This window comes from Triticum aestivum, chromosome 5B, assembly GCF_018294505.1.
Source record: "Triticum aestivum cultivar Chinese Spring chromosome 5B, IWGSC CS RefSeq v2.1, whole genome shotgun sequence".
NCBI classification, from domain to species: Eukaryota; Viridiplantae; Streptophyta; class Magnoliopsida; order Poales; family Poaceae; genus Triticum; species Triticum aestivum.
The window spans coordinates 263772617-263786721 of record NC_057807.1 but is presented as its reverse complement, the minus strand read 5'-3'; positions in this window follow the sequence as shown (position 1 = coordinate 263786721).

The following is a 14105-nucleotide window of genomic DNA, read 5'->3' as shown; positions in this document are numbered from 1 at the left end:
CGCAACTACTAACGTTCATTAAGGTAAAACCCAACCATAGCATTAAGATATATTGGCCCCCCTTGAATCCCGTATGTGTCAATTTCTATGCTAGGTTGAAGCTTCTGTCACTCTTGCCCTCCAATACACAGTACTATCAACATACAACTAACCCTATGGTGTGATCCACGCGCGCGCTCATTTGATGGGCACCAAAGGATAGAAACATAACCACAAGCAAATTAAACCAATCATAGCAATTCACTAATTACCGATAGGACAACGAAAATCTACTCAGACATCATAGGATGGCAACACATCATTGGATGATAATATGAAGCATAAAGCACCATGTTCAAGTAGAGGGTACAACGGTTTGCCGGAGAGTGGACTGCTGAATATAGATGGGGGAAGGTGATGGAGATGTTGGTGAAGATGACAGAGGTGTTGGTGTAGATCGCGGTGATGATGATGGCCTCAGTGGCGTTCCGGCGCCACCGGGAAAGAGGGGGAGGGAGCCCCCCTTCTTCTTCTTCTTCCTTGACCTTCTCCATAGATGGGAGAAGGGTTTCCCCTCTGGTCCATGGTATCCATGGAGTGGGAGGGGCGAGAGCCCCTCCAAGATTGGATCGGTCTCTCTGTTTCTGTGCTCCCAGATTCTGCCCTTTCACCGTTTCTTATATTCCCGGAAATCCGTAACTCCGATTGGATTGAAACCTTCAACACGATTTGTTTCTGGATATTACCTTTCTTGCGGCAAAAGAAGAGGAGCAACCTCCTTACGGGGTGTCCACGAGGGTCAGGGGTGTGCCCACCCCCCTGGGGCGCGCCCCTGCCTCGTGGGCCCCTCAAGCATCATCTCGCGTTGATTCTTCTTCCCAAAAATCATAAATATTCCAAAAATATTCTCCTTTTGTTTTTATCCCGTTTGGACTCCATTTGATATGGGTTTTCTGCAAAACAAAAAACATGCAACAAACAGGAATTGGCACTAGGCACTGGATCAATATTTTAGTCCCAAAAATAGTATAAAAAGTTGCCAAAAGTATGTAAGAGTTGTAGGATATTGACAAGTCGGGTAGGTTAGACGTGAAACCATATGATCTTTCGACCAACTCATCATCTTAGGCCTTGATTGGATCATCATTTTCCAACCAAAATCGCTTGTAAAACTGAAGCTTGTAAATAAAAGCAGATGGTATCGGGCAAAGCGCTTGGTTGGTCGATTTCGATTAGTAAAATATACATTGGTTTCTCAATTTACACGCGTAACCCGCCGGTTTTACTTACAGACCTCGGGCCCTTGGTTTCATTACGCCTGTATTTTATGCGTTGTTTCTGATGACGAGTAAATTACACTTGTATCTTAATACATGTGTGAAATAAGCCAGAGCTCCCAAATGCGGCCCTACCGTTTCATGCCGTCTTAGTCTCTCGAAGGTGCTCATAGGTGTTCTATGATCCTGGCTTCCTGAATGAGCAGCGAGCGCTGTATCAGACCATCCGTAGGGCCCGCGAGGCCCTCTTTGTTGTCCTTCGAGTTGTTGCGCTCGCCGTGGCGCCAACCATTATTAACATGGTCAATGAACATGAGGATTCAGCAGATGACTTTGTTTTGACTGGATGGCAGTAGGTGTCGGATTTAGGGTTCCGGCAGACCCTTGAGGTTTGAACACTGGGGTGCATGCGGAGGTTTCGCCCTCTACCTACCCGTTCCTCGCCGCCTCGCTGAGATCTAAACTACCAAAGGAACAACACAAGAGACACAGAGTTTATACTGGTTCAGGCCACCATTGTGGTGTAATACCCTACTCCAGTGTGTGGTGTGGTGGATTGCCTCTTGGGCTGATGATGAACAGTACAAGGGAGAACAGCCTCGCGAGGGTCTGTTCTTGACTGGTGCGATGGACTGCTAGGAGGAGTTCAGCCGCCCTTCTCTCTCTCTCTCTCTTTCTTGCTTGATTCCGGTCCAGATGCTAGCTGCCTCTACACTAGGGGTGGCTAGTCCTATTTATAGGCAAAGGCCCTGGGCCTCTTCCCAAATATTGAGCGGGAAGGGCGCCAAAAATTGGCCATTTTGAAGGGGAACATCTAGTACACTTATCGTGACTAAAGTTGGTCCTCGCCTATCAAAGGCTCTGGTGATGACGCCTGATTGGGCTCCACAATGACTTCCTTCCTACCGTTGGGATGGTCTTGGTCTTGTTGCACCAAAATGGACGCCTTTGCTTGATGCTCTCGCCTGCGCTTGCTCCCTTTGCACCAAAGAGGAAAGGAGGACACTGCGCGGGCTGGCGCCCGACTGGCGCCCTTGGTCGTCATGGCTTGCGTCATGGGCACCTCGTGAGGTACCCCGCCTTGATCTCTCCGCCTCCTCGCGAGCTAGCCTGATGAGGCCGTGCCTGAGGAGGCTCTTTGTCGTCCGCCCCGCAAGGGTTGGACCCTCGCGAGGGTCTTGAGCTTGTGTTGATGAAGATGGGCCGTGCTGGGCCCCCTTTTGAGCCACGCCGCGGGCCGCAGGTAGGCAAGTCTGGGGACCTTCGTTCCCAGAACACCGACAGTAGCCCCCGGGCCCAAGGCGCGCCCGGACTTGGCCGAGCGGAGAGGCGAAAGGGCAAGTGCGAAGCGCCGCGGTCCCTAACAGCCTGCGGCCTTGGGTGCCGCGTGGCGGTTGATTGGACGTGGGCGTCTCCACTTCCCCACGACGCCTCGGCAACTGCACGAATTGACAAGTCCCTGCATGCAAAGCAGGACATGGTTACCTGCGATCGTGGAGGTCAACGGTTGGCCTCCTCTGGCTTTAAGTACGGCACGTCGCGTGCCCTTCCAGTTTATCCCCTCTTGCTTCTCCTTCTTCTCCATGGCTCCGTCAAGGAAGTTCTCGGCCGCAGAGAAAGGAAAGGCCCGCCAGGTTGAGCCTGCCTCTCCCCCGCCCATGCGCGGTCGAGGCCGCCCGCGCAAACACCCTGTGGCCTCCACGGCGGCCCCCCGCGGTCGCGGAGGTGACTTCCCTCGCGGTGACGGGCGGCTGGCCGCGGCTGGGGGCATGCTTCGGCCATGCGACCCCCTAGGCCGCGCTTCCACACTGCGGAGGTGCTGCCGGAGTTTGTTGTGTGGGCGGCGGAGCCAACTAGCGCCCGGCTTCAACTCCCTCGCTTCCTCCTAGGTGAGCTCCCGGCTGGCGCCCCGGGCGGCCTCTGGCTCCACGCAGACGGCTGCTGCAGCCGGGCCTCGTGGGCTTCGCTGGAGGTCTCCGCGGTCGGTAGCCTGGCCTTGACCCGCGGTTGGCAAACGTTTGCCCACGCGCGTGGCCTGAGCCGTCGGTGCACCCTGCACTTCAAGTTCGACGGCGGCGCCACCCTCTACGTGAGGGTGTTTGGGGAAGATGGCCGCCGCGCAGGGTGCTGCCTTGAAGACAACGACCGTGGCCGGGGACCCAGCCCTGGCGAGGACGGAGAGGACAGCGCGCGCGTGGTTGGCGGTGCCCAGGGTTCCTCAAGCTTCACTGGTTCTTCTTCGGGCTGCGACTCTTCCAGCAGTGGCCGCGGTGAGCCTCCACGTCGCCGTGCCTACTTGGAGGGTGGTAGCGGGTCTGCCCACCGTCGCGCCTCGGTGAAGCGCGAGAGGGAGTCCGCCTGAGCTCCGGAGGCGGGTCGAGTCTTCCCTGAGGGCCAGCGTAGGGCGAGCTTCGTGAGATTTGCCCTTTCTTTTCCTTTTCCCTGCGTAAAAACATAGTAGTGTGGGGCCCCGTGAGGGCGTGTTTGGGTTACCGTTGTTAATCATCGTACTGTTTCCGTTATTTTGGTATTGTTCTCTCCGGCCGCACGCCCGCGCGTAGGTAATCCCCGGCCTCAGCCGTGGGGACAACCGACCCAGGTCCTGTATTCGTGTCGCGGTGCCCGTGAGGCACGGACTGGAGGGGTGCTCCTATAGTGGACCCGGGTTGTGAAACCTTGAATGATAAGGGCAGAAAACACTCACGAGGGAGTTCGGGCTGCTCCCTCGTGAGACCTTGCACGAGAGAAATCGAGGTAGGAGAGCGAAAAGTCGAAGAGCCACAACTCAAAGGCAACAGCTTCAATAAAACTTCAAATGAGAGCGAACAAGCCAACTGCAGAAAGCAAATGAAAAAGCCGCGTCCGGCACCTAATCTAGTCTTCAACGTCTTCTCACCAGCATAGAGCTATATGCTGCCACTGGGCGTGGGAGGGAGCCCCAGGGCCTGTGGCCGGCGCTCCTGAGACTCCGGGGCGTGTACCGCGCCAACTCATTATTACGTGAGAGTGTCACGGGCGGCAAGCTTCACAGGCATTGGCCTTCTTCATAGGCTCCAAGCCATTCTTGGGGGAAACAAGCTTCACGGGCATTGGCCCTCTTCACAGGCTCCGGGCCTTTTCCAAAACGCATCAGTTTCACAGGCGTTCGCCTTCTTCACAGGCTCTGGGCCTTGCCAAAAAGGTGAGCTTCATAGGCATTCGCCTTCTTCACAGGCTCTGGGCCTTTTCCAAAAAGATGAGCTTCACAGGCATTCGCCTTCTTCATAGGCTCTAGGCCTTTTCCAAAAAGATGAGCTTCACAGGCATTCGCCTTCTTCACAGGCTCTGGGCCTTTTCCAAAAAGATGAGCTTCACAGGCATTTGCCTTGTTCACAGGCTCTGGGCCTTTTCCAAAAAGATGAGCTTCACAGGCATTCACCTTCTTCATAGGCTCTGGGCCTTTTTAGGGGTAAAACCTCCGGAGGTGCCGGATGTTCCAAGCGTTCTGGACAGGTACCCCCTCCTGAGTCTCCAAGCGCGCGGAGCCGGGCCTGGAAACATGAACAACCTTCAACGGGCCCTCCCACATGGGAGAGAGCTTATGCAGTCCCTCCCTGGAGAGAACCCGCCTGAGCACGAGGTCCCCTACCTCAAGAGTTCTGGGGCGGATGTTGCAGTAGTGGTATCGTCGCAGTGCTTGTTGGTACCTTACCGCTCGCAGCGCGGCTTCTCGATGACGCTCCTCCCCCAGCACGAGGTCCATCCCCCGCATGGCGTACTGCTGCGCCTCATCGAACGCCAGGACCCACACGGAATGATGCCTGACCTCGTGAGGGAGGACCGCTTCGGCTCCCTAGACCAGGAAGAACGGGGTCTCCCTAGTCGGCTTGGTCGCGGTTGTGCGGATGGACCACAACACGGACTGAAGCTCATCGTACCAACCTCTGCCGCAGGCCTCCAGTTTCTTCTTGAATGTTCTGGTCTTGAGGCCCCTCAGGACTTCTGCGTTGGCCCGCTCGGCTAGGCCGTTTCTTCGGGGATGCGCCACCAAAGCGTAGCATATCTGCGTTCCAAGGTTAGCACAGTATGTTTTGAAGATGTTACTGGTGAACTGCGAACCGTTGTCGGTGGTGATGCGGTTCGGCATCCCGAACCGTCTCACGATGCCCTTGATGAACTTGACGGCAGAACCAGTAGGGATGGTGCGGACGGCCTCAACTTTAGCCCACTTGGTGAACTTGTCCACGACGACGTAGAGGTAGCGATAGCCCCCTGGCGCCCGAGGAAACGGTCCCAGGATATCCAGCCCCCAAACTATGAACGGCCACGTGAGGGGTATGGTTTGCAGACCTCTTGCCGGCTGATGGATCTGCTTGGCATGGAATTGGCAGGCTTCGCAAGCCTTCACTAGCTCGACAGCGTCATTGAGCGCAGTAGGCCAATAGAAGCCGCTGCAGAACGCCTTGCCGACGAGGGTCCGTGACGACGAATGAAGCCCACAGTCTCCACCATGTATATCTGCCAGTAGTTCCTTCCGTTGCTCCCTGGAGATGCAGCGGAGGGACACATCGTTTGGTCGTTTCCGGTAGAGCTCTCCATCCCTGATGCAGTACGCTATAGCTTTCCGCACCACATGCTCTGCTTCCTCCTCCTTCTCCGGCAGGGTCCCTTGTGTTAAGTAGCTCCGGAGCTCTGTGATCCAGCACCCCTCCTGAGGCTCCATCGTCAGGAGCAGGCGTGCTCCTGAGGCTGGGCCACAGGCTGGGGCTCCCGAGGCAGGTGGCTGGGGGAGCTCCTCCTGAGGCTGTGCTGTGTTCGATAATGATGGCAAGGCCAAGGGCTTGAAGAGCCATTCCTCGAAGACGCCAGGCTCCTGAGGCAACCGCCTGGAGGCTCGTTTGGCGATGTTGTCGGCCTCTTCATTAGTGCGGCGGGGTACATGCTGTAGCTCCAGCCCCCAGAACTGCTTCTCCATCCTGCGGACCTCCGCAAGGTAGGCTTCCATGTGGTCATCTCTTGGCTCGTATACCTTGTTGGAGAAATTGACGAGGAGCTGTGAAACACCCTTGATAGTAAGGCGCTTCACCCCTAGGGCAGCGGCGGCCTTCAAGCCCGTTATTAGTCCTTCATACTCCGCTATATTGTTGGAGACCTTTTCACCCTCCTGGAAACAGAGCTGCACGGCGTAGTAAAGCTTGTCCTGAGTGGGAGATATGAGCACCACCCCAGCCCCAGCGCCATGCCTGGAGAACGCCCCGTCGAAGTACATGACCCAACCTTCTGGCGCCTCGCTTCCTGGGGAGAGGGATCGATCCTCGTCGGCCTTGAGGTCCGGTGCCTCCGTCCATTCGGCCACGAAATCCACTAGCGCGGCTCCCTTGATGACTCTGGTCGTGCTGAATTCGAGCTGAAACGCTAGCAGTTCAATGTTCCACCCAGCGACCCTTCCGGCTGAGTTAGGGCTCCTGAGCACCCTTTCCAAGGGGTATGCCGAGGCAACCTTGATTGGGTGACCCTGGAAGTAGTGTCGCAGCTTGCGCGAGGCCACCAGTAGCGCGAGGAGGAGTTTATGTGGCATGGGGTATTGTGCCCTCGCATCCCGCAACACCATGCTGACAAAGTACACTGGGTGCTCGACGAGGCTTGGAGCGTCGGTGCTGGTGGCGTCCTCTGGAGGCCGTGGCGCCTCCTGAGGCGGTGGAGCCTCGAGAAGCTGGTTGCCTGGGGGAGGGGCCTCTTCCGTTCCCGGCGCGCTCCCCTGCGGCGGCTAATCCTCCTCAGCCGTGGTAGTGATCTCTGCGAGTCCTTCTTGGTCCCGCTTTGCCTTGACACGGGTAGCTGCCGTGGCTTTGGTCCGACGCTCCTCCCTAACCGCCACCAGAGCCGCACTGGCGGAGTAAGGAGTGGTGGCGAGGTAGAGTACCAAGGGCTCTTGAGGGCGTGGGGCCACCATCACCGGAGGGCTGGTTAGGTATCTCTTGAGATCTTGGAACGCCTTGTCGGCCTCTTCAGTCCATTCAAAGGGCCCCTTTTTCTTCATCAACTGGAAGAAAGGCAGTGCTCGCTCCCTTAACCTCGAGATGAAGCGCCCAAGCGCAGTCACGCGCCCAGTGAGCTTCTACATCTCTCTGAGGGTCTTTGGCGGGCTCATGTCCTCGATAGCCTTGACCTTTTCTGGGTTGGCCTCGATGCCTCGGTGGGACACGAGGAAGCCCAAGAGCTTGCCCGAGAGAACTCCAAACACACACTTCTCCGGGTTGAGCCGCAGGTTCACGGTGTCGAGGCTCGCGAAGGTTTCCTCCAGGTCTTGTATCAGGGTCTTGGCCTCGCGAGACTTCACCACAATGTCGTCGACGTAAGCTTCCACGTTCTTCCTGAGCTGCGGGCCCAAGGTGATGTGCATGAGCCGCTGAAAGGTTGCGCCCGCGTTGCACAGTCCGAATGGCATGAAGGTATAGCAGTACACCCACACGGGGTCAGGAAGGCCGTCTTCTCCACGTCTTCCACCGCCATCTTGATTTGATGATACCCGGAGAAGGCATCCAGGAAGCATAACAGGTCACATTCATCGGTGGAATCGACGATCTGATCGATGCGAGGGAGTGGGAATGGATCTTGCGGGCATGCTTTGTTGAGGTTGGTAAAGTCGACACACATGCGCTCTTACCCTCCCTTCTTCGGCACAACGACTGGATTGGCCAACCAATCTGGATACCGGACCTCGCGAATGACCCCGGCGGCTTCTAGCTTACGGGTCTCCTGGACGATGAAGGCCTACTTTTCGGTGGACTGCCGCCTTGCTTTCTGCTTCGCGGGGCGCACGTTGGGGTACACGTTGAGGTGATGCTCGATCACACCCCTAGGGATCCCCGCCAACTGATCAGGCTCCCAAGCGAATACCTTCTTGTGTGCGCACAGGAACCTGATCAGGGCTTCCTCCTACTCGGGCTCAAGGTTGGCGCCTATGGTGAAAGTGGCGTAAGTGGACCCATCCTCGTCGACAGGTATCTACTTGGTCTCTGCCTTGTCTTGGGTGAACAACTGCTTCTTCTTGGTTGGCGCAGCCCCCTTGGGCTTGGGGGTTTCTGCGTCGGCGGGCCGTGCTGCCGCGCCGTCGGGCCGTGCTGCCGCACCGTCTTGAAGGCGAGCTTGAGTACTCGTAGCACATCTCCGGTGTTCCCGGGCACAGTGAGGACACCGTTGCTCCCGGGCATCTTCATGAGGTTGTATGCCGGGTGAGTCGCGGACATGAATTGGGCCAGTGCTTGATGGCCAAGGATGGCGTTGTAGGGGAAGCCGATGGGGGCGATGTCGAAATCGACTAGCTCCGTGCGGAAATTGTCGTAGGTGCCGAAAGTTACTGGGAGCCGGATCTGTCCCAAGGAGCTGGACGATCTGCCCCTGATGCCCGAGAAGGGCTAGCTGGGCTGCAACCGCTCCGGGTATGTAGAGGAGGCTGAAGGCCTCAACTAAGAGCACACTGAGGCCCGCGCCACCGTTGATGAGAATCCTAGTGACAGCCACCTGGCAGATGGTGGGGGTGCAGAGCATGGGGAGCACACCCGAGGAGGCCGAGTTGGAGGGGTGGTCCTCCGAGCTGAAGGCCAGCCTGGCCGGTGGCCCCGACCGGTCCGGGGGAGCCCCCTACCGCGTGGAGGTGGCCCCGACCCGGAGGATGAATGGCATGATGTGGTGACTAGAGGGCGGCGCCTGCGAGCCGCCCAGGAGGGCCACGACGACCGGGGAAGCCGGCGCGGTGCGGTGGGTGAGGAAGAGGCCGCGTGGCTCTTCCCAAGAGGCCACGGAGGGATGCCAGGACGATGCTTGCTGCTCGTTCCCCGTCGGGCCGGTGGCGGCGTTGGCGGCAGGTGACAGGGAACGTCGAGGGCGACCGCCGACGGGAGCCGTCTGGGTGACACGGGAAGCGAGGGCAGATCGGCGGTCGGCGCGGGCCCGACGAGCGTCAGACATGGATGCGATGGTCGGAGAAGTACAGGGCGACGGGAGACGAATTCCGGCGCACCAATACCTGGCGCGCCAAATGTCGGATTTAGGGTGCCGGCAAACCCTTGAGGTTCGAACACTGGGGTGCGCGCGGAGGTTTAGCCCTCTACCTACCTGTTCCTCGCCGCCTCGCTGAGATCTAAACTACCAAAGGAACAACACAAGAGACACATAGTTTATACTGGTTCAGGCCACCATTGTGGTGTAATACCCTACTCTAGTGTATGGTGTTGTCGATTGCCTCTTGGGCTGATGATGAACAGTACAAGGGTGAACAGCCTTGCGAGGGTCTGTTCTTGACTGGTGCGATGGACTGCTAGGAGGAGTTCAGCCACCCTTCTCTCTCTCTCTCTCTTTCTTGCTTGATTCCGGTCCAGATGCTAGCTGCCTCTACCCTGGGGGTGGCTAGTCCTATTTATAGGCAAAGGCCCTGGGCCTCTTCCCAAATATTGAGCGGGAAGGGCGCCAACAATTGGCCATTTTGAAGTTGGTCCTCGCCTGCCTCTAGTGTATGGTGTTGTCGATTGCCTCTTTTGGCAGGCGAGGACCAACTTCAAAATGGCCAATTGTTGGCGCCCTTCCCGCTCAGTATTTGGGAACAGGCCCGGGGCCTTCACCTATAAATAGGACTAGCCACCCACAGGGTAGTGAGGCCGAAGGATCGAGAGAACCAGGATAGTAAGATAGAGAGAGAGAGAGAGAGAGAGAAGCGGCCGAACTGCCCCTAGCAGTTCGTCGCACCAGCCAAGAACAGACCCTTGCGAGGTTGTTCTTCCCTTGTACTGTTCCTCATCAGCCCCAGAGGCAATCCACACACCACAAACTGGAGTAGGGTATTACACCACAATGGTGGCCTGAACCAGTATAAATCTTGTGTCCCTTGTGTTGTTCTTCGCGTAGTTTAGATCCTAGCGAGGCGGTGAAACATGGGTAGGCTGAGGGTGTGATCTCCACGCACACCCTAGTGTTGGAACCTCAAGGGTCTGCCGGAACCCGAAATCCGACATTTGGCGCGCCATGTAGGGGAGTGTCGGAATCTGCCTTCCGTCGCCTCATGTTTTCACCGCCCGTCCCGTCCATGTCAGATGCACATCTCCCCTGCGCCGAGCACCGGGCTGCTCTCGCCACTCGCGTCGCCTAGATGGCCCCCATCGGCGGGCGCCGCCGTCGTTCCATGTCGCCTGCCGTCAACACCGCCATCGGCCCGGCGGGGAACGAGCAGCAGGCGTCATCCCTGCATCCATCAGTGCAGCGAGAAGGCCTCACCGCCACTCCGTCGCTGCTCCAGGCACGGGAGCTCCTGCACTACTGTCCCATCGACGACCTCTATGACGAGTGGCTCGCCCGCATCACCGAGCTCGTCAGCGCCGCTGGGGGCTCCCCTGCACCGTCCCTCTTGTTGCACCGCGCACCGCCCTGCGCGGGTGACGAAGCTCCGGGAGCGCCTCAGCCACCTCCACCTCAAGAAGGCGCCTTGGCTCCAAGGCGCATGGCCCCTAGGCGGAACCCACTCCATCCGGCGCTAGCACAGCAAGAGAAGAGCTGCCAAGAGATCCCTCGTCCTTAGGAAGCCGCCCGTGTGCTCCTCGCACCGGCTCGGCACGAGTGCGCATCTGCTCCAGCGCATCAAGACCCCGCACTACGCCTAGCCGCAGCACACGGAGACTTGCAAGATCAAGCTCTCCGTCACCAAAGGGCTCCCGCGGCCACTGCAGGTTGTCGTGCCTTCTCCGCCGAGCTGCGTAGCGTGGCCTGGTCGGGCAAGTTCAAGCTAGACCTTCCCTCGCGCTAGGATGGCACGGCTGACCCTGCTGAGTACCTCCAGCTCTACGAGTTGGGCATCGAAGCCGCCAACAGAGACGAGAAGGTCATGGCGAACTGGTTCCCCATGGAGCTCAAGGATGGCGCCCGCACCTGGCTCCTGAACCTGGCTCCTGGCACGATATCCTCCAGGGACGAGATGCGCACCCGATTCATCGCCATCTTCCAAGGCACTCGCGACCGGCCCCCGGCCATGAGCGACTTGCACCGCATCAAGCAGCAGCCGGGGGAGACCCTGCAAAGTTCATCCAGCACTTCAACAGCGCTCGCCTTAAGATCCCCAAGGTGTCTGAGGAGGCCATCATCTTAGCCTTCTCTGATGGCGTGCGTGACGTCAAGATGAAGGAGGAGCTTGCGATCCATGAAGACTTGTGCACCTCCCTGGAGCTGTTCAATCTGGCGACCAAGTGTGCAAGGGCTGAGGAAGGGCGCCTGTCCGTCCTTGAGCTGCCAGCTGCTGACCAAGAAGAGAAGAAGCCCAAGACCAAGGATGTGAAGCGCAAGGGGGCTGCCGTACTTGCAGCAGAGCAAGACACCAAGCGAGGCAGAGATCATCCCGAGTCATCCAAGGGCAGCCGGTACTGCGTGTAGCACGACCTCCACACCCACAACACTATGCCAAGAGCTCAGAGCCGTGCGAGACGTGCGTGCCGGCCGACGCCCCGAGCGCAGCGACAGGGGCTATGGCCGAGGAGGAAGAGGTGGAGGACGATGGGAAGACCGTGGCCCTCGCCAAGGGTGGCGTGACTGACCTCGCGAGGACCGCTGGGAGGACCAGCCTCATGAGGGAGGTTGGAGGGACCCACCTCGCGAGGGGGGTTGGAGATATCAACCTCGCGAGGATCGCCCACAAGGCAATGCAGGCCTCCCTCCTCTGCCACCACAGCCAAGGAGGAATGAAGACCATCATCAGGATGAGGGGGCTGGAGGCTTCCAGGAGCCGCGCGCAATCGCTTGCATCTTGGGCGGCGCACAAGCCACGGCCTCTCAGCGCATCTTCAAGCAGTTTGCCAGCAAAGTGAATGCAGTCGTCCCCAAGCTTGAGGCCACACGCCCTCTCAGGTGGTCATCGTGTGCTATCACGTTCAGCTCAGCGGATCAGCTCAAGTGCGCGGCCACAGGAGGAGTCCTCCCGATGCTTTGCTCCCCAATCATCAGTAATGTGCAAGTCACCAGGACCCTCATCGATGGCGGAGCAGGGCTCAATGTCCTATCTGTCGAAATGTTCAACAATCTCCAAGTGCCATACAATCAGCTGCAGCCAACCAAGCCCTTCTCAGGAGTCACCGGTGGTTCCACGGTTCCGATAGGGCAGGTCCGCCTTCCTGTTGCCTTCGGGAACCGCGACAACTAACGCACGGAGCTCATCGACTTCGACGTCGCTCACATCCGCCTGCCGTACAACGCCATCCTCGGGTACCCAGCCCTGGCCAAGTTCATGGCGGTGACCCATCATGGCTACAATGTCCTCAAGATGCCAGGAAGCGGTGGAGTCAACATTGTGCCTTGTGAAGAGAGAGACGCTGTGTGTTCCCTGGAACGTGCCATCCAAGCCGCATCAATTGAAGACCTAGATCACAGGAACGGGAGGCGTCCCGAGGCTGCTCCTAAGAAGAAGAAGACATTGCCTGGCCCGACCCCTCGGGAGGCTGGCCCTTCAGGGTCAGCGCCCGTTCAAGGGCACCTCCATCTGTCGCATAGGAAGGTGCGCCCGGCGCCCTCCTCCAGCAAGGCTTGGGGGCTCTCTCCTGGAGGGCCATCGACTTTGCTAAGATTACGAGGGAGGCGCTCGGGCACCACTTGGAGGCGTGCTTCAACGCACGTTTCCCTCAGGAGGAAGCAAGGCAAGGAGGGCCAAACCCTCAGGAATTCATCAGCGAGATCATTCAGGAGTTGCAGGAGTCAAGAGTCATGAGTGGCAGCCGCCGCTTGCCCGCCGTAGCTCCCCATCCAGGCGAGGATGGTGGGCTGCGCGTCTGCATCGACATACCAGGACTCAACCGAGCCACCCTCTGGCCCTCGCGCGTGGGGCGCTGCGAAGGCCCACCTCACAGCTATTTTCGCATGCCTTACGGCCTGCCGAACGCGGCTGCGGCACGTCAGCGCCTCATGAGGAGCATCTTGGAGGCTCAGGCGGTCAGGCATTCCGCAGTCCTAGCGGAGATGGAGATGGTCCGCTAGGAGCTGCCAGCGCCCCAGGAGCCTCCCGGGGCCCTGGGCCTGGGGGCTCGTGAAGATCGTCTCCCGCAGCGCACGCCGTCCGCTACTTCAGCATCCCTTCATCTTCAGCATCATCAGGTGACATCCTTCGAGTTTCATTTTCAGCTGGGAACGCCCCCCAGGGCTGCATCATTCCCAGGCCGCGTGAGTCCGTCCCTGCGGCATGTATCCCCTTTAGTTCATGTTTTCAGCTTACTTTATCGGGGCGCCCCTCAGGCTGCATTATCCCCAAGCCACCCGGGCCAGACCCGATGGCATATATCCCTCTCGCATTTATTCAGGTTCCACGTTTGACCCATCGCGATCGTTGTTTGATGCTTGCCTATGGCACCCTTCTTTCTTCATGTCGGCTGCTTGCACGTTAAAGGGGGTACCTGAGCATCGTGACTCATGGACTCTTACTGGCTCTCCAGCCCTCACCCTCTAGCCTTGTCCACGGCATCACGACCTGGCATACCAGCAACGGCTGAGCCCCGCTCGAGGGCCGGGATCCGAGGACATAGAGCACCGACATCTAACCAAATCTGCAAGGACACATTACAAGTAAAGGCCCAAAGCCAGGCGCAACCCGCCTTGAGGTAGGGCCCCGTGAGTCCCACGCTGGCTCACGGGTGCCCAGATACACCTCGCTAGGCCCTACCGTGCTAGCCACGTGTCAGGGCGGGGCTGTATACGCCCCGGGGGCTCCTCCCGGAGGGGAACCCCCTCCCACACACCAGTGGAAGCACCATGCTCCGCGCTGGCTGACGACACTGCCGAGGAGCGGCTATGCCCGTACACATACGGAAGCGCTATGCTCCGCGCTGGTCATAAACAATTGAGGGT